This window comes from Muntiacus reevesi, chromosome X (assembly GCF_963930625.1).
Source record: "Muntiacus reevesi chromosome X, mMunRee1.1, whole genome shotgun sequence".
NCBI lineage: Eukaryota > Metazoa > Chordata > Mammalia > Artiodactyla > Cervidae > Muntiacus > Muntiacus reevesi.
The window spans coordinates 79,348,796-79,368,480 of record NC_089271.1 but is presented as its reverse complement, the minus strand read 5'-3'; the positions used below and the strand labels follow the sequence as shown (position 1 = coordinate 79,368,480).

Genomic DNA, 19,685 nt, shown 5'->3' with positions numbered 1-19,685 from the left:
TCTTTCTGATCTTTTCTTGTTAGGTTTTATAGGAATTTAAATGATTTCTGTATATTAATTTTGTATCCTGAGACTTTACTAAAAGAATTGATTAGCTCTAGTAGTTTTCTGGTGACATCTTTAGGATTTTCTATGCATAGTATCACCACATCTTCAAATAATGACAGTTTTACTTTCTTTCCAATTTGGGTTCTTTTTATATCTTCTTCTTCTTGGATTTCCATTGCTAGAACATCCAAAAGTATGTTGAATAATATTACTGAGAGTGGGCACTCTTGTCTTATTCCTGATCTTAGAGTAAATTCCTTCAGTTTTTCCCCATTGAGAACAATGTTTGCAGTTGATTTGTCATATATGGCCTTTATTATGTTGAGGTAGGTTCCCTCTATGCCAATTTTCTGGAGAGTTTTTCTTTTTTTTGGTCTAAAAGTATGTTGTATCCATTTTGTATAAATGGATGCTGAATTTTGTCAAAAACTTTGTTTTTGCATCTATTGAGATTATCATAAGGTTTTATCCTTCAATATGTTAATATGGTATGCTGCATTGATTGATTTAGGGATGTAAGGGATGTAAGGATTGAAGAATCCAATCCTTACATCCCTGGGTAAACCCCACTTGATCATGGTGTTTGATCCTTTTAATGTGTTGTTGGATTCTGCTTGGTAGAATTTTGTTGAAATTTTTGCATCTACATTCATCAGTGATATTGGACTATAACTTTCTATTTTGATAGACTTGTTTGGTTTTGGTATTAGGGTGATGGTGTCCTCATAGAATGAATTTGAGGATGTTCATCTCTCTGCAGTCTTTGCAGAGTTTGAAAAGTGTAGGCATTAGCTCTTCTTGCCTCTTGATGAAAATGAAAGAGGAGAGTGAAAAAGCTGGCTTAACACTCAACATTCAGAAAACTAAGGTCATGGCATCCAGTCCCATCACTTCATGGCAAGTAGATGGGGAAACAGTGAGAAATTTTATTTTGGAGGGCTCCAAATCACTGCAGATGGTGACTGCAGCGATGAAATTAAAAGAAGTTTGCTCTTTGGAAGAAAAGCTATGACCAACCTATACAGTATGTTGAAAAGCATTGACATTACTTTACCAACAAGAGTCCATCTAGTTAAAGCTATGTTTTTTTTCCATTAGTCATGTATGGATGTGAGTGATGGACTATAGAGAAGGCTCAGCAGTGAAGAATTGATGCTTTTGAACGGTGGTGTTGGAGAAGACTGTTGGGAGTCCCTTGGACTGCAAGGAGATCCAACCAGTCCATCCTAAAAGAAATCAGTCCTGAATATTAATTGGAAAGACTGATGCTGAAGCTGAAACTCCAATACTTTGGCCACCTGATGTGATGAGGTGACTCATTTGAAAAGACCCGTATGCTGGGAAAGATTGAAGGCGGGAGGAGAAGGGAATGACAGAGGATGAGATGTTTGGATTGCGTTACCAACTCAATGGACATGAGTTTGGGTTAAATCTGGGATTTGGGGATGGACAGGGAGGTCTGGCATGCTGTAATCCATGGGTGATAAAGAGTCGGACATGACTGAGTGACTGAACTAAACTGAAATATTTGATAGAATTTACCTATGAAGACATCTGGCCCTGGGCTTTTGTTTGTTTAAAGATTTTAAATTACGGTTTCAATTTTAGTGCTTATGATTTGTCTTTTCATATTTTCTATTTCTTCCTGGATCAGTCTGGGAAGGTTGTGCTTTTCTAAGTATTTGTCCATTTCTTACAAGTTATTCATTTTATTAGCTTACATTTGCTTTTAATAGTATCTTATAATCTTTTGTATTTCTCCAGTATCAGTTGTAAGTGCTCCTTTTTCTAATTTCTAATTCTACTGATTTGAGTCCTCTCCCATTTTTTATTGATGAGTCATGCTAATGACTTGTCAATATTTTTTTCTTAAAGAATTATCTTTTAGTTTTATTGATCTTTGCTATTGTTTTCTTTGTCTCTATTTTATTTATTTCTGATCTAATATCTATGGTTTCTTTCTTTCTATTAACTTTGGAGTTTCTTTGTCCTTCTTTCTTTAATTGCTTTAGGTATAAGGTTTTTTTTTAAGGTTAAGTTGCTTATGTGAGATTTTTCTTGTTTCTTGAGGTAGGATTTTATTGTTATAAACTTTCTCTTAGAACTACATTTTTTGCACCCAATAGGTTTTGGGTCTTCATGTTTTCATTGCCATTTGTTTCTAGAAAATCTTGGATTTTAATACTATTCTCAAAAAAAAAAAAAAAAAAAAAAGACCAAGGATCCTTGGAGAATTGGTTGATTCTAAGAGTGAGGAAGGAACAGTACATGATGAGCCTGGAGCATCTTGCAGGGCCAAAAGTGAAAGATGTACTCAATAGTAAACCAATAAAGTACATTAATGAGAGCATACCAAAGGGATAAATAAGCTCACTGAAAGAATTCTCAATCACCAATGGTGGAACAATTTGAATAACACAACAAATTAGGAATAGATTCCATGATTTCAAACAAATATTTAAAAATGCTCAAATTAATAAATGGAGGAAATAAAACAAAGCTTCCACACAGTTAAATTCCAAATATTGTATTCTGATTATCCTCTCTAAAGGAGGAGAACACAATTCCTCACTCCTTAGGAGTTGGCTATGCATAATGACTTCTTGAAGACCACAATATGGAAGGGAGCAGAGAGTAATTCTAAAGTGAAGAAAATTAACAAATACTACTTCAGCAAGATGATCAAGATCAACATCAGTAATCATATAAACCATTTTGATAGCATCTACCTTTGATGTGATGTGAAGAGTGTGACATTTTATCTCTGTTATCTGCTCCCCCATACTTAACACATTATTTCAGTGTAATTATAATAAGAACATCAGACAAATTCTAACTGAGAGAAATTCTATAAAATACCTGATCAGTACTCTTCAAGCTGTCAATATTATCAAAATAAAGATAAGTCTGGGAAATAGTCACAGTCAAAAGAAGCCCATGGAGACACTATAACTAAATGCAATTAGTATCTTAGATGGGATCCTGTAAGTAAAAAGAAAGGGTATTAGGAAAAAGAGGAAGAAATCTAAATAGAGTAATAATGTATCAGTGTAGATTCATTAATTGTTACAAATAAGATGTTAATAATGAGAGAAACTGAAGTTGCAAAGTATGGAACCTCTATGTATTACTTCACACTTTCTTGTAAATCTAAACTTTGTTACAATAAAAGGTTTATTAAAAAAATAAGCAAGAATTTAATAGAGGCCATCATGGTTGTAAAAAAGAATACGTTCTGCAGGAAAATATATAGATATCTAAATATGTAGATATGAAAATCTATTTTTAATAAAAACAAGAGAATGATAGAATGATAAATATAATAATATGAAAGTGATTATCTCTTTTGGAGGAAGCGAAGAGACATTGAGAGATACGTATAGCTAGATGAAGATATTGTTCATATTTTACCTCTCTTATCTGTGGTGAATTTACAGGCTTTCATTTTATCAGAAAAAATACATACAGAATTATCATTCATTCATATATACATACCTGTGAAATAAAAGAAAATCATATCACAGATCAATGCTGATAGAGCAGCATGGACAAGAAGTCTAATTCTACATGACCAACATCAATCAATAAATAAGTGCAGTGAGATATTAGCCATGCATTGGACCTCTAGGGCAAAGGCTAATTTATAAAGAGTCTTATTTCTTAGGATTTGTCATGGATGTGTGGGAATAAAAATGAGGAAAAAATATGATTAAAATATTGAAATCATAAAGTTATTAGGAAATAAAGAGCCAAGTTTTAGAAGTATGAGTGGATGCAATTCATGTTTTCCCAGTGTTGTGTCTAAGGATTTCTGATAAATTTGAGGCTATAAAAAAGGGGGAATATAATAAAGAGAGATAAATTTGGAGTTAATAACAACCAGGAGAGAGGCAGTATAGAATTAATTCTGGGAAACTGAGTTTGAGGACATTTAATAGCTAGAGATCCTTGAGAAAAAGAATAGCTGTTAGATACTGAGAGAAAAAAAAAATCAACTCAATGATCACAACAGAATTTCTCCCAGAAAACTTTTTTTTTTTTTTTTTTTTTTTGCTGCCATTGGAGAAAGTTAAACCAGAGGAACCAAAGAACAACTGGGTTGCTGTGTACAAAGACTGAATCAAACGAGTGTCAAAATTCTACTGAGATGGATCAAGGAAATTATAAGACTGAAAACTTCAAAATAACAATTTTTACCTTTCTATTGTCCCCACTCCTCCTTATATTTTTGCCTAAATTGATGAATGTTGAAAACTTCAATACTTTGGCCACCTGATGCAAAGAACTAGCTCATTTGAAAAGACCCTGATGCTGGGAATGATTGAAGGCAGGAGGAGAAGGGGATGACAGAGGATGAGATGGTTGGATGGCATCACCGACTCAATGGATGAGTTCGAGTAAGCTCTGGGAGTTGGTGATGGACAAGGAAGCCTAGCATTCTGCAGTCCATGGGGTCACAAATAGTCAGACACAATTGAGCAACTGAACTGAACTGAACAGTGGGGAGGGGGCTATCCTGGTTAGTTCCTAAAAAGGAAATCTGTGTCCTTAAGGGCTTGTGATGACTGTGATACCACTGACTCAAAGCTGACTCAAAGAAGGACTGAAGGATCAAAGCCTGTGAGGAAGACCTGAAACTTTCCTATTATATTTTTGAACTCAATTACTTAGAAGTCTGTCTTAAAAAAATCTAGAAACAATTCAATTTGGGGTCCTCTGGAATATGCATTAAATCATAATAATAGCAAAAGAGTAAAAAAAAAAAAAGAAAAAAAGAAACAATAACCTTTCTAACAAAAGGCTAGAAAGAATAAAAAGATGAGAGCTAATTCATCATATGGAGTCAAAATTTTATCTTTGGTGCCAGGTACATAATAGGAGTTTACTAAATATTAATTAAATCATTCAGTCTTTGGAGTTTTAGTCACAGAGGTAAACAAAGACAGATTCATTTGCTCTTATATTTGTTCCACCTTTAAGAATAAGAGTTTTATGTTTTCCCACTATGTATTGCATATAAGAATTAGTTTAAGTGATCATATCTCCTTTCTTTGGCAGAATATCCATAATTTCTTTGATCTAGAGTACCCATTTTATAACTTCTGATTGGCATTTTGGTTGCCTAAATCAACCTTTATTAGTTTAAAGTGTGGGTGTGCCATACACATAACAGTTGTCTCCTTATTCAAACCAGATGCTCTTCATTGAATTGAGGTACTTTTAGACAAAACTTGCCAATATAGCTATTAAGTATGACTAAGAGCCCTCAATCTTTTTACATTGGAAATTCCACATATGGAAGCAAAATAAATTCCTTTTCAATCCCTTTCTCTTCCCACTTGCCTATAGTGAATCTTGAACAGACTTTAGAAGTGGTTATTTTGTCATAATTTATTAAAGCTGGCCATAGCACAATATTTTCTGAATGAAATGTGCTTTCTAAATCCTATTATGCCCTAGGCACTTGGGCCGCCTAGAAGGCATGAGTCAGAGACCCTTCCCATCTGTACTTTGACTAAGGAAGTCCTAAGAGAAATTCAGAGGGATGACTAAATCAAGATTGATTTAGTGGTTATATATGCAGACAGATGTTGGTCTGTTAATTTTATACTGAGACAGAAGGCTCAGACATGCTTACTTAAAATCTGACATTTTATTCTTAAAACACTCTGAAGAGTTTAAAAATTTGTCAACAGTTTTATAATCTTCAGCATGGACTCAAAACCTAGAAGCACTCTCTGAAATGACATTTCCTTTTGGCTTTTTCTAGACTGACTATCAGTTTAGATGGGGGGATTATGGCAAGAAGTTGTCAATTGATCTAATAAATTCATATGTCGTGTTTTACTACAGTTCTGATTTCAAGAATGTACAAATAATTTCCCTTTAAAGGAAAATGACAAATTTTCCTTATGTTTCTTCTCCCCTCAAAGGAAAGCCATAACCTGTGTAAACTGACAGATTCAGAAACAAACAAACAAAAAACAGAAAAGGGACTGGACACCATTTTGTAATATATGTAATAAGCAAAACACTATTTTTTTAATCACCCTGCTAGTTTTTCTAAGTTGGCCATTGTATTAATTTATCAGTTTAGCAAACTAACAAAAATATTGCAGTTTAAAACAAGACCTCTTTCGCAGAAAGCTCAGTAAATCAGAAGTTCAGACACAATATGGTTCTTTGCTCAGGGTCTCATAAAACCAAAATCACTATTTTGAAACAGTTGTAATCTTAACTTGAAGCTTCAGAGGAAAATCTGTCTCTAGTCCCATTTAGGTTGTTGGTAGAGCTCAGTTTCCTGTGGTTGTAGAAGTTTCCATTTCATTGCTGGCTGTAGGCTAGAGGAAGGCTCTCATTTCTTAGGTTTTAGTGTGAACTTTCAAAAACAGCAATGATGTGCTAAATTTTCATGTTTTCATCTCTCTGGATTTTTTCTTCTATCAGCTAGAGAAAATGTTTTCCTTTCACAAGGCTCATGTGTTTAGATTAGATTTTTAACTCAGAGTCACTAATTAGTAAACTTACTTGCATTTGCAAAATGTATTTTGTCATGTAAAATAATTCAATCATGTGCATTTTATCACATTCATAGTTTAGGAGATTTGAGTGTGTGTTGTTAGGAAGTCATTTTGGAATTCTGTTTACCACAACCATCTACATTAGATCTGGATGACTGCCATTAGAAAAGATTTATTTCTCATGTAGCTAATTGTAACCACTTATTCACTTGTCGAGTAATATACACTGTATTAAAAATGCAACACTATTTGGCACACATTCTAAGAGTTTTTTTTTATTTTTAATATCTAGACTTTGGTGAATAATTTCAAAGCTCTTTTTGTTTGACAACCAAAGTATAAACATATCACATCCAAATACTATCTCTGTTCTGATTTTAGCTTATTAACTCCTTTATTGCTTTATGTAAGCACTGTACTATGGCAATCAAAATGAGTCATTGATAATTTATTTCAGTGAAAAATCTTTTTAAAAGGATGTACAAAGATAGACACATCATATAATTTTTATAAACCTATTATCAATTTTTATTACACATGATAAAAAATTATGTGTAAATATTTAAGCTTAATATATTTCAGTCATAAGAATGTTACCCAGGTATGCAAAATGCACTTTTTGTTTTTCAGTTGCAAAAAATTATTGTAAAATATTTCCTATATAAATTCTTACTTGAAGATGTCAGTCATAAACTTGAAAGTTACATTGTTAGTTCTGCAGTATCCATTGGCTGGTATGTCTGGCCTTCCCCAAACCACCAAAATGATAGACATACAATTGACTCTAGGTTAACCAAGGAAAATTGTATGACATGGAATTTACAGTGGTAAAAAATAATAAAGTGCATTTGTTAAAAAAAAAAAAACCTGAAAGTACTATGAATCAAAAAGAAAATGTTCTCATGGTTATTTGAGACATATTTTCACTAGAAATTATTCATTGTTTTTCTGTAATTAAAATTTAATTATGTTTTGTATTTTAGCTGGCAATCTTAATTGAAAAGATTAAGCAAAAATGTTAGTAACATTACATACTATATTTCCTCCTTAACTTTCTTCTACTCCAAATGTATATCTTGAAGCCTGCAAAGTTTTATGATGGTGCAAGTCTAGGTGAGTTTTATTGCAATTGTAGTTTTAATTTCCTAGAAAGCAGGAAAATATTGAATAGAAAAAATAATTATGAAGTACTAAATTTAGAGAGAATGAACTTCTTTATGTTCAGTAAGCTATAGAACCTAAGACACCTAAAATTAATAAAATAACTAATTCAATCAATTTACAGTATTTGGTTATTTTGTACCTTTATAAAAATACTTACTAAAATAGGAAGCTTTACCTGGAATACTCACATTCTTCATCATAGCCACAAACTACACTATGAATGATCCTAACCCCTCTGAGTATTTATTATGTCTTCAATGAGCTTGAAATATCTTGAAGATGGAGACTAAATATCCTTGTATTTGTCCATACTCAATCTTCAAATGTCACGGCCAGTCTGTATAGTCTGAGACAGAGCTCAGAGTCTGAGCTCTTAACCACTGTTCTATAATATTTCATACAACAATGGTGGGTAATATCTTTGAAGCAAATTTATCTTTCTACTACACATGTCTCCCTTAAGTTAGCTGAACCAGTTTGGGGATGGCTGGTTGTGCCATTGTGTCTATTTTAAGCAGTGTATGGGTAGACCATGAACCATTACTTACTAGGATACTTAACTTACTTTAAATGTTCTTAAAAACCTTTGTGATTACTTTTAATGGTACTTTCAGAAGTTCAGCTTTACTGTTTATTTTTTGCTTACTACTTCACTCTTGAAAAAGTATTGGGGAACTTAGACATAGTCATGTGAATTTGAAGAGCTACACTAGTTTGATACTAATTATAGCTTAACTTGAGCAATGATACTGACATATTTTATTCCTGTTTGAACTAAATAAGTCATTTGAATAGTTTAGCTCTTTTCACAATTTTTAAAAATACCGTTTCAAAAGAAAATTATTTTCATTTAGAGGGTAAATATGTATTCTCTTTGAAAGTATTTCTAATAGCTTTGTGCCATAAAAAGCAATTACATAAAAATACTGACAAATTATTGACTAGGAAGTGCAGTGTATTTCCAAAAAGGGATAATCTATTTAAGTCTTAATTTCCTCTATGGAATTTCTTGTGAGATCTATGCTCTATAGAAAACTAAATTGTGTTCCATGGCTTTAACATACCAAGGTAAATACCATTATTAAAATGAAACTTAAACTAGATTCTTAAAACAGTAAATGTTTTTACTATCTCTTACTCTATTATTCAGCATTTCTAATGATTATTCTGAAGCCTCAAAACTTCCCAACTCAAATAAGAAATATTAATACATATTCTTAGTATATATTTTTGGTAAGTTTTGTTTTAAATATTTCAGAATGGCTGTATATACTCACTTCCTTCATTTATTGCCCTACAATTATCTCTTAAACTCACTGCAATCCAACTTCCTTTTTTTCTTGTTGTTGCTGCATTGGATCTTTGTTACTGCATGCAAGCTTTCTCTAGTTGTAGTGAGCTGGGGTTACTCTTCATTGTGTTGCGTTGGCTTCTAATTGCAGTGGTCTGTCTTGTTGAGGAACACAAGCTCTAGACACACGAGATTCAGTAGTTGTGACACCTGGGGCTCAGTAGTTGTGGCTCTGTGGGCTCTAGAGCATGGCTCAGCAGTTGTGGTGGGTGAGTTTAGTTGTTCCTCTTCATGTGGAATCTTCCCAGACCAGGGACTGTACCCATGTCCCCTGCATTGACAGGAAGATTCTTATCAAGAAGCCCTCCAATCCAATTTTTAATCCAACCATTTCACTGAAATTGCTCTTGTCAAGACCACAAGTGATCTCAGTATTGCTAATTCCAATGGCTCAGTTCTCATTCTATCAAATCGTTAGCAGGATTTAACACAATTGTTACATTTTACTTAGTTTCCCAGACACAACATTGTCTTCGTATTCATTTTACCTAATTATTGCTCCTTCTTAGACATTTATGCTTATTTTTGTTCTCTTCAGTGGCATAGTGCTTACTGCATAAAAAGAAGGAAAGGACTCCTTTCCTTCTTTATATGCATTAGTATTCTCAGAAATGTAATCTAACATTATGCATTTATATAACATCTGCATACTTCCACTGTCCAATTTTTATATTCATACTAAGTAACAAATTACTTTGTAGACTCTTTTACACTCAAATATTATTCTTTTTCTGCTTCTTTTCATGTGAGTAGAAACTGCCTGAAGGCAAGGTTCTCTGTTTACTTTACTAATGCATTCAAATTCTTGACTAGGAAAAGATCTGGAATAGAGTAGTGGCTTGATATATAGTGATGATGAAAGAATGATTGACTGAACAATTGTATGTACCTATGTATCTGTATGCATACACACATATGAGAGAGAGGAGGAGGGGGAGAAAGAGAAAGAGAGTAACATTCTACAGATATTAGATTAGAACCCATAATTTCTTTGTCATGTCATATCACAACTTGCTCTGGGAGTGATGTCATCAAGATGATGACATAGGTCATTACCAACTTCAATTCCTCTCACAAGAAGAGCAATTAGTAACCATCCACAGACAAGACACCATTTGAAAATCCCAGAACCTGGGAATGAGGATGAAGCACCATCATGGACCACAGAGACTGAGAAAGACCACATTACAAAAGTAAGAGGAGTTAAAAAAAAAAAAAAAAAGTAAGAGGAGTGACCACACTCTGACCACATTACCTATTCCTTAGGCTGACACAACACTGCACCAAGTGGGAACCCCTGGGCCTATGGTTTCACCAGTGGGAAAATCAAAACATAAGGTATAAATTCAGCTCCATTAGAGTTAAAGGATATTTCCCAGGAAGTCCACTCAAGTCTCACCACACAGGGATCATGAGAGGAATCTGGGGACTCAACCACTGGGAATCAAAGAGCTAGAAAAGGGAAGGTGGAGCTTGTAGCAACCAGACTGTGGATCTTGACAGACCACATTTCTGCTCACAATGGCACACTGACAGAGATGCCAGGAAGCAGTTCTGCCATCTCCAAAGCCAAGGCTGTGGCCCTAGCTAGCCAAGTAAATTAATTGGCAGTTTGGCCTGATTTGGGCCCCAAGCTAAGTAACTGTAGTTGCCATAGAGACCATTTTATGGCCTATCCTGGGGAGGAAGTAAAACTGCGGCCTCATTCAACTGCTGAGTACAGTCTCCAGTTCTGCTCGAACAAGAAGCTTTACCAGAGAACCTGGGAAGCTATAGAACTCATCCCACAGCCCTTCCTGGGCAGGGTGCTAAAGTCCTTCTGTTCAGTTCAGTCGCTCAGTCGTGTTTGACTGCGACTCCATGGACTACAGCTTGGCAGGCCTCCCTGTCCATCACCAACTCACAGAGTTTACTTAAACTCATGTCCATTGAGTCAGTGATGCCATCCAACAATCTCATCCTCTGTTGTCCCCTTCTCCTCCCACCCTCAATCTTTCCCAGCATCAGGATCTTTTCAAATGAGTCAGCTTTTCACATCAGGTGACCAAAGTATTGGAGTTTCAGCTTCATCCTACCCAACTATCAAGTATATCCTCTGAGTATGCATAATAAGGAAACTCAAACAGTGATATCAGGCACCCTCAGAGCCCACCCATGGTACCACCTAGCCATGAAGCCCAGCATATAGCCCAACCTGACTTCAGAGCAGTTTGTAGCCCACTCAACAGTGGGATATAACTGGAAGTCACTTCTGGCGAGTCACCCTGCCCAGTGAGTTTTTATATCAGTAAATAAAAGTCAGTAGCCAGTCTCATCATGAAGCCTAGCGTGCAATCCTTCCTAATTTGGGGGCACATCTTGTAGCACCACCCAAGAGCAGAGCACAGCCTAAAGCCCTATCTGACTGTGAAGCCCTGTCTGTGGCCCTTTCTGAATACAAAATCCATCCTGAGGCACATTCTGTTAAGGGTATATAGCTTGAAACTCATAGGATCAGGAGCAGTTGTGAAACACAACCTATACCCCTGCCCAATCCTGGAGTCCCACAGGTGGCACCAGTCTTCCAGGGAAAAAGTCCTGTGGTCTTGCCTGACCAGAACTGATTGTACAGCCCAACTAGCGACCCCACCTGACCATAAGCAAAACCAGAAACCCAATCCAATTAGGGAACCCCCTCAGTGGCCCCAAATTAGTCTGGAGACCAGATTAATATGGAATACAGCCAATTGCATGATTCCTGACCTTAGAGCACATGCAGTGATGTCATGCAACTAAAGAGTATAATAGAAAACTCTGCCTGTGTTTGGACTTTACTAGTAGTCTCCCCCAGTATTCCAAGTTGTGATGACAGATAAAGGTCTTTTCCTGTCAAAGTAAACCTGTCAAGTTTGGAAGAAGAGACTGCTTTCTCAAATGCCCAGATAACAATGCAAGAAACCAAGGATGATGACATATAGGGAACATGTAAAACCACCAAAAAAGGATAATAAAGTTCCAGTAACTGAACCTAAAGAAATTGAGATCTGTGAATTATTTGACAAATAATTCAAAATGATCCACTTAAAGAAGTTTAGTGAACTATAAGAACATACAGATATATGCAAAGTACTTTAAGAGAAATGCTGGGCTGGAGGAAGCACAAGCTGGAATCAAGATTGCCTGGAGAAACATCAATAACCTAAGATATGCAGATGACACTACCTTTATGGCAGAAAGTGAAGAACTAAAGAGCCACTTGAAGAAATTGAAAAAGGAGAGTGAAAAAGTTGGCTTAAAGCTCAACATTCAGAAAACTAAGATTATGGAATTTGGAAAGTTTTGGCCAACCTAGACAGCATATTAAAAAATAGACACATTACTTTGTCAACAAAGGTCCATCTAGTCAAGGCTATGGTTTATCCAGTAGTCATGTATGGATGTGAGAGTTGGGCTGTGAAGAAAGCTGAGCGCCAAAGAATTGATACTTTTGAACTATGGTGTTGGAGAAGACTCTTGAGAGTCCCTTGGACTGCAAGGAGATCCAACCAGTCCATTCTAAAGTAGATCAGTCCTGGGTTTTCATTGGAAGAAATGATGTTGAAGCTGAATCTCCAATACTTTGGCCACCTCATGTGAAGAGCTGACTCATTTGAAAAAACCCTGATCCTGGGAAAGATTGAGGGCAGGAGGAGAAGGGGACAACAGCGGATGAGATGGATGGATGGCATCACCGACTCAATGGACATGGGTTTAGGTGGGCTCCTGGAGTTGGTGATGGACAGGGAGGCCTGGCGTGCTGTGGCTCAGGGTGTCAGAAAGAGTCAGACATGAATGAGTGACTAAACTGAACTGAAACAAAATTAGGAAAACAATGCAGTTAAAAATGAGAAATTGAACAAGGAAATGCAAACTATCTAAGAAAATCACAAACTGAACTCCTGGAGTTCAAGCGTGCAATAACTAATTGAATAATTCAATAGAAAGCATCAATAACAGACTTGAATAAGCAGACAGCAGAAGTTGTGAACTAGATCAGTCATTTGAAATAATTCTGATAAGCAAAAATAATAATAATAATGGAAAAGACTGAAGAAAGCCTATGGGAATAATGAGATAGCATCAAAAGAAACAGAAAAGCATTATAGGAATCCCAGAAAGAGAAGGGAAAGAAACGGGAAAAAAAAAGGTGTTTTTGTTTGTTTGTTTGTTTTGCTTATTTGTTTTTAAATCAATAATGGCCAAAAACTTCCCAACTTAAGGAGGGAAATTCACATTCAGATTCATGAGGTTCATTTTTGGATTGAGTCCCAAAATGGCTGTACTGTGACACATTAAAGTCATATATAAAAGACAAAGAGAAAATTCTGAAAGCAGCTAGAGAAAATAACTTATAAACAAAGGAGTTTCCAATAGACTAAAAGGGCATTTCTCAGCAAAACATTGTGAGCCAGAAGAGAATGGGATGACACTATCTGAAATATCTCGGGGAGGGAGGGGAGAACTATCAAAAAAAGATTATTATACTTAACAAAACCATTCTTCAGACATGAAGGAGAGATAAAGACCTTCCCAAACAAACAAAAGCTGAGAGTTCATTATCACTAGAACTACTTCATAAGACATGTTAACAGGCATTTCAAGCTGAAATAAAAGTATGACAATCACCTTCTTACAAATACATGGATATTTAAAACTCGCTGCTAATGGCAAATATTTAGTCAAATCAGAATCAATAAAATTGTAATGCTTTTGTGTAATTCACTTAATATAGACTTAGACTGAATTAAAAATAAACTTATTAAATATAATGATAATTGCAATGATTTTTGTTTGGTATGCATTTCTTAGAAGATGTAAATATAACTCAATAACAGAAACAAATAAACAACAACAACAAGAAAATGGCACAGGCAGAAGATCTACATAATTATTTTTCAAAAGAGATATACAGATGAATGGACGATAGGTACATGAAAAGATGCTCTATATTGTTATTCATCAGAGTAACATAAATCAAACCCAGAATGAGGTATTACTTTAAACACATTAGAATGGCTATTATTAAAAAACATCTGGAAATAACAATTGAATGTAAGGAAGTGGAGAAGTAGGAAACCTTGTGGATCATTGGTGGGAATGTAAATTGATGAATCCACTAGGGGAAAAATGATGATTCTTCAAAAAAGTTAAAAGTAGAACTACCATATGATCCAACAATTCCATTTCTGGCTATTTATCTGAAGAAATTAAAAAAAAAAAAAAAACTAGCTCAAAAATATGTGTGCATCACTATGTTTTTTGCAGCATTATTTATACTATCCAAGATATGAAACAATTTAGTTCAATGAATGAATTAAAAAAAGAATGTATTATTCACACATACAACATATGTGTACACATACAGAATGGAGTATTATTTAGCCATAAAAAATAAAGAAAGCTTGTCATTTGTGACAACATGGGTAGACCTCAAAGGCATTATGCTAAGTGGAATATGCCTGACAGGATACAACTATTATGTAATCTCTCTCATATGTGAAATATATTAAAAAGAAAACTAAACCACAGAACAAAGACAGGCTAGTAGATACAGAGAACAGATTTAAGGATGCCAGAAGCAAGGGAGTTTAGAGTTGGGAGAAAAGAGAAAAAATGATCAAAAGTAAAACCAAAAACAAAACAAAAAAAGTAATACCTGGAATTATTTAGTGACAATTAAAAAAAAAATGTGTACACTATTTGTGTATGGAAAGTAAAAACTATTGCTGAGAAAAGTTAAATAAGACCTAGATAAATATAAAGCTGTCTACTGTTCATGAATTAGAAGGTTCAGTATTGAGAAACATCAGAATTTGAGTTATTGTCTAATCAGTGGTAATTGTACTGATCATTTTTTTCCCTTTAATTCTTCAGTCTTGAAGGAGAACCTAGTAATGGCCATTGCCGCAGGGAAAGAGAACTCCAGAAGAACTGTAATTTATTTCTGTGGAAAAAAATAGGAATTTTCTGTTTGCGATGGGGTGGCAGCAACTTGACAACAAGCACTGAAATCTCTGATGGAATAAAATTTTTTCTAACTGGAAGACCTGTGGGTTTCAAGCGGGTAAAGACAATACCCTTTACTTCTCTCTGGACACAACTGTCTTTGCAGAAAGTATGTGACAGATAAAAAAATAAATTAATTAAATCACACCTTTCAAGGTAGGAGACGAAAAAGGGGAGTCGCAGGAAACTCAGAAGTAGTAGGCAGTTCATGGAGAGGGAGGAGCTCAGGGAAACAATCTTACAAAGTTGTTTATGAACTTTTCCATCTCCCAAGTTGCCCTTGCATAGATTCAATCTAAAACATTATGCATCCCGATCCCCCCTCCCACCTCCCTCTCCACCCGATTCCTCTGAGTCTTCCCAGTGCACCAGGCCCGAGCAATTGTCTCATGCATCCAATGGTTTGGGTTTATTTTCTTTAGGTGTTTATCTTCTCTTGGGTTTCTCTGGTGGCTCAGTTGGTAAAGAATCAACCTGCAATGTGGGAAACCTAGGTTTGATCCCTGGAAGACTGGTGCCACCTGTGGGACTCCAGGATTGGGCAGGGGTATAGGTTGTGTTTCACAATTGCTCCTGATCCTATGAGTTTCAAGCTATATACCACCTGTAAAAGAATGAAATTAGAACACTTTCTAACAGCATACACAAAAATAAGCTCAAAATGAATTAAAGATCTAAACGTAAGGCCAGGAAAACTGTTTTAAATTACAGCAGGATCCTCTGTGACCCACCTTCCAGAGCTTTGGAAATAAAAGCAAAAATAAACATAATGGCACTTTATTAAACTTAAAAGCTTTTGCACAATGAAGAAAACTATAAGCAAGGTGAAAACATAGCCTTCAGAATGGGAGAAAATAGTAGCAAACAAAGCAACTGACAAATAATTAATCTAAAAAATATACAAGCATCTCCTGCAGCTCAATTCCAGAAAAATAAACGATCCAATCAAAATATGGGCCAATGAACTAAACATATATTTCTCCAAAGAATATGTGCAGATGGTTAACAAACACATGAAAAGATGTTCAACATCACTCATTATCAAAGAAATGCAAATCAAAACCATGATGAGGTACTATCTAACACTAGTCAGAATGCGAAACTGCAAGAGACACAGATGTATAGAATGGTCTCTTGGACTCTGAGGGAGAAGGCAAGGGTGGGATGATTTGAGAGACTAGCTTTGAAACATGTGTATTATCATATGTGAAACAGATTGCCAGCCCAGGTTCGATCCATGAGACAAGGTGCTCAGGGCTGGTGCACTGGGATGACCCTGAGGGATGGGATGGGGAGGGAGGTGGGAGGGGATTTCAGGATGGGAAACACATGTACACCCATGGCTTATTCGTGTCAGTGTATGGCAACATCGACTACAATATTGTAAAGTAATTAGCCTCCAATTAAAATAAATAAATTAAAGGAAAAAAAACAGATTAATGATATCAAGTGTTAACAATGATGATGAGAAACTTAAACTCTCACATTGATTTTGGAACTCTAAAATGGTACAAACATTTTGAAAAACTGGCTGATGGTTTCTTAAAATGTTAAACATACACTTAGCCCCTAGTATTAATATAATACAGATAGCGATTTAAATCTACTTTCTAAGACAAAAGTTGATAAAATATGGTTTACGAGCCAAATCTGAGCAATAGCTGACTTTAGTATGGCCCATAAGCCAAAAGTGGTTGTTAATTTTTTAAAGTGTTATTAAAAGAACAATGAAAAATATGCCTCATGGACTATGTGTAAGCTGCAAGACCGAGTATATCTACTATGTGGCCCTTTATAGAAACGGTTTGTCAACTTTGTTGAAAGTCAGTGGCTTTCACTTTGGGGATCATAATGCACAGAAATACATTATACATCTATCCCAATACTTTCATCTGTCTTTCTATGTATAAACATATAAAATTCAAAAGTACATTTATTTTGTTAGATACATATTTTTTAAAGATTTAATTGTTACATCAATAACCAAAAATATGTAGGGGAGAAATGAAAGCATAAAGCTTTTGTATGCTATCTGAAATAAACTGCTATCAGTTTAAAATAGAATTAAATAAATATTAGATATTTTATGTATGCCTCATGGTAAACACAAACGAAAAACCTATAGTAAATACACAAAATATTATAATAAAGGATTCAAAGCATATGATCACAAAAAGTCATCAAATCACAAAGACAGTAGGAAAGGAATATAGAGCAATGAATCAACTACATAGTCAGAAAAAAAAAAAAACAACAACAAAATGTCAATTGTAAGTCCTCATTTGACAATAATTACTTTATATTCAAACTGATAGAATTATCCTATCAAAATACAAGGCATGTCTTAATAGACAAAAAAAAAAAAAAAATCCAAGATGCGCAGCTTATAAGAGGGTCACTTTAGTTCTAAGAAAAGACATAGATTGAGAGTAAAGTGATGGAAAAATTATATTTCAAGCAGATGGTAACCCAAAGAAAGCAAGAGTAACTATTCCTCATTCCCAGAAAAAGAGAGTTTAAGCCAAAAATGGTAACAAAAGACAGAAGGTATTGTTATTGTTCAGTCCGTAAGTCATGTCTGACTCTTTATGACCACATGGACTGCAGCATGCCAGGAATCCCTGTTCTTCACTATCTTCCTGAGTTTGCTCAAGCTCATTCATGTTCATTGAGTGAGTAATTCCACCCAACCATTTCATCCTCTGTTGCCCCCTTTTCATCCTGTTCTTGATCTTTCCCATCATCAGGGTCTTTCATATGAGTCAGTACTTTGCATCAGGTGGCCAAAGTATTGTGGTTTCAGCTTCAGCATCAGCCCTTCTGATGAATATTCAGTGTTGGTTTCCTTTAGGATTGACTGGTTTGATCTCCTTGCAGTCCACAGGACTCTCAAGAGTCTTCTCCAGCACCACAATTCAAAAGCATCAATTCTTTGACACTCAGCTTTCTTTACATTCCAACTCTCATATCCATGCGTGACGACTGGAAAAATCATAACTTTGACTATATGGACCTCTGTCAGTAAAGCAATGGCTCTGCTTTTTCATATGCTGCGTAGGCTTGTCATAACTTTTGATTTTGTGGCTGCAGTCACTGTCCACAGTGAATTTGAAGTCCAAGAAAATAAAATCTGTCACTGGTTCCATGTTTTTCCCATCTATTTGCCATGAAATGATGGGACCAGATGCCATGATCTTAATTTTTTGAATGTTGAGTCTCAAGCCAGCTTTTTCACTCTCCTTTCACCATCATCAAAAGGCTCTTTAGCTCTTCTTCATTTCTGCTATTTGAACGGTATCAACTGAATATCTGAGGTTGTTGACATTTCTCCCACTAATAAAGGGGTTAATTCATCAAGAATCTATGATAGATAGAATCATATCTATCATAAATATGTATACACCAAGCATATATCTAAACATAGATCTGAGGAAAGTCATAGGCAACAGGACAGTGATAATTGTGGACTTTAATAACGCAATATCAAGAGTAAATATATCTGAACAGAGAATCAATAATGAAATGAGGAATTTGAACAACACTGTAGACCAAATAGACCATACAGATGTATACAGTACATGTCATCCAACAGTATCATATTACACATCCTTCCAAATCCCATATGAAATATTTTCTGGAATATATTATCTATTAGGTCACAATACAAGACTCAATGAATTCAAGAAGATATAAATTACACTGAAAATTTTTCTCAGAGCACAAATTTATAAACTAGAAATCAATAACAGGAGGAAAGCTGGACACGTCACAAATATGTGAAAATTAAACAACACACTCCTGGAAAACTGATGAATCATAGAGGAAATCAATGGGAGAAAAATACTTTGAAGCAAACAAAAGCGGAAACACAGCATAGCAAAGCTTGTGGGATGCATTAAATGCAGCTCTGTAGGAAAGTTTGCAGAAGTGTGGCAGCTGAGACAGACCGTGCAGAAGTGCGATGACAGTGACGGAACATGCAGAAGTGTGGCCGAGAGGAGCTACCCCTTGGCTGAAGTCAGGGGCAGAGACCGAGAGAAGCTACCCCACGCACGAGGTCAGGGGCCGTGGCTGAGAGGAGCTACCCCAAGCCCAAGGTCAGGGGTGGCGGCGGAGAGGAACAGCCCCATGTCCAAGGCAAGGAGCAGCAGCTGCGCTTTGCTGGAGAGTGGTGAAGAGATACCGCACGTTCAAGATAAGAGAAACCCAAGTAAGATGGTAGGTATTGAAAGAGGACATCAAAGGGCAGAGACACTGAAACCAGAATCTCAGAAAACTAGCTAATCTGATCACACGGAAAACAGCCTTCAATGAAGCTAAGCCATGCCGTGTGGGGCCACCCAAGACGGATGGGTCATGGTGGAGAGGTTTGACAGAATGTGGTCCACTGGAGAAGGGAATGGCAAACCACTTCAGCATTCTTGCCTTGAGAACCCCATGAACAGTATGAAAATGCAAAATGATTGGATTCTGAAAGAGGAACTCCCCAGGTCAGTATGTGCCCAATATGCTACTGGAGATCAGTGGAGAAATAACTCCAGAAAGAATGAAGGGATGGAGCCAAAGCAAAAACAATA

The 19,685-nt window shown here is 35.7% G+C and overlaps 1 pseudogene; it reads left to right on the top strand.

Moving 5' to 3' along the window:
• The window catches only part of LOC136154546 (leucine-rich repeat and IQ domain-containing protein 3-like), a 36,460-nt pseudogene extending 17,068 nt beyond the window's left edge, over positions 1-19,392 (top strand).
• The last annotated feature ends 293 nt before the right edge of the window (positions 19,393-19,685 follow it).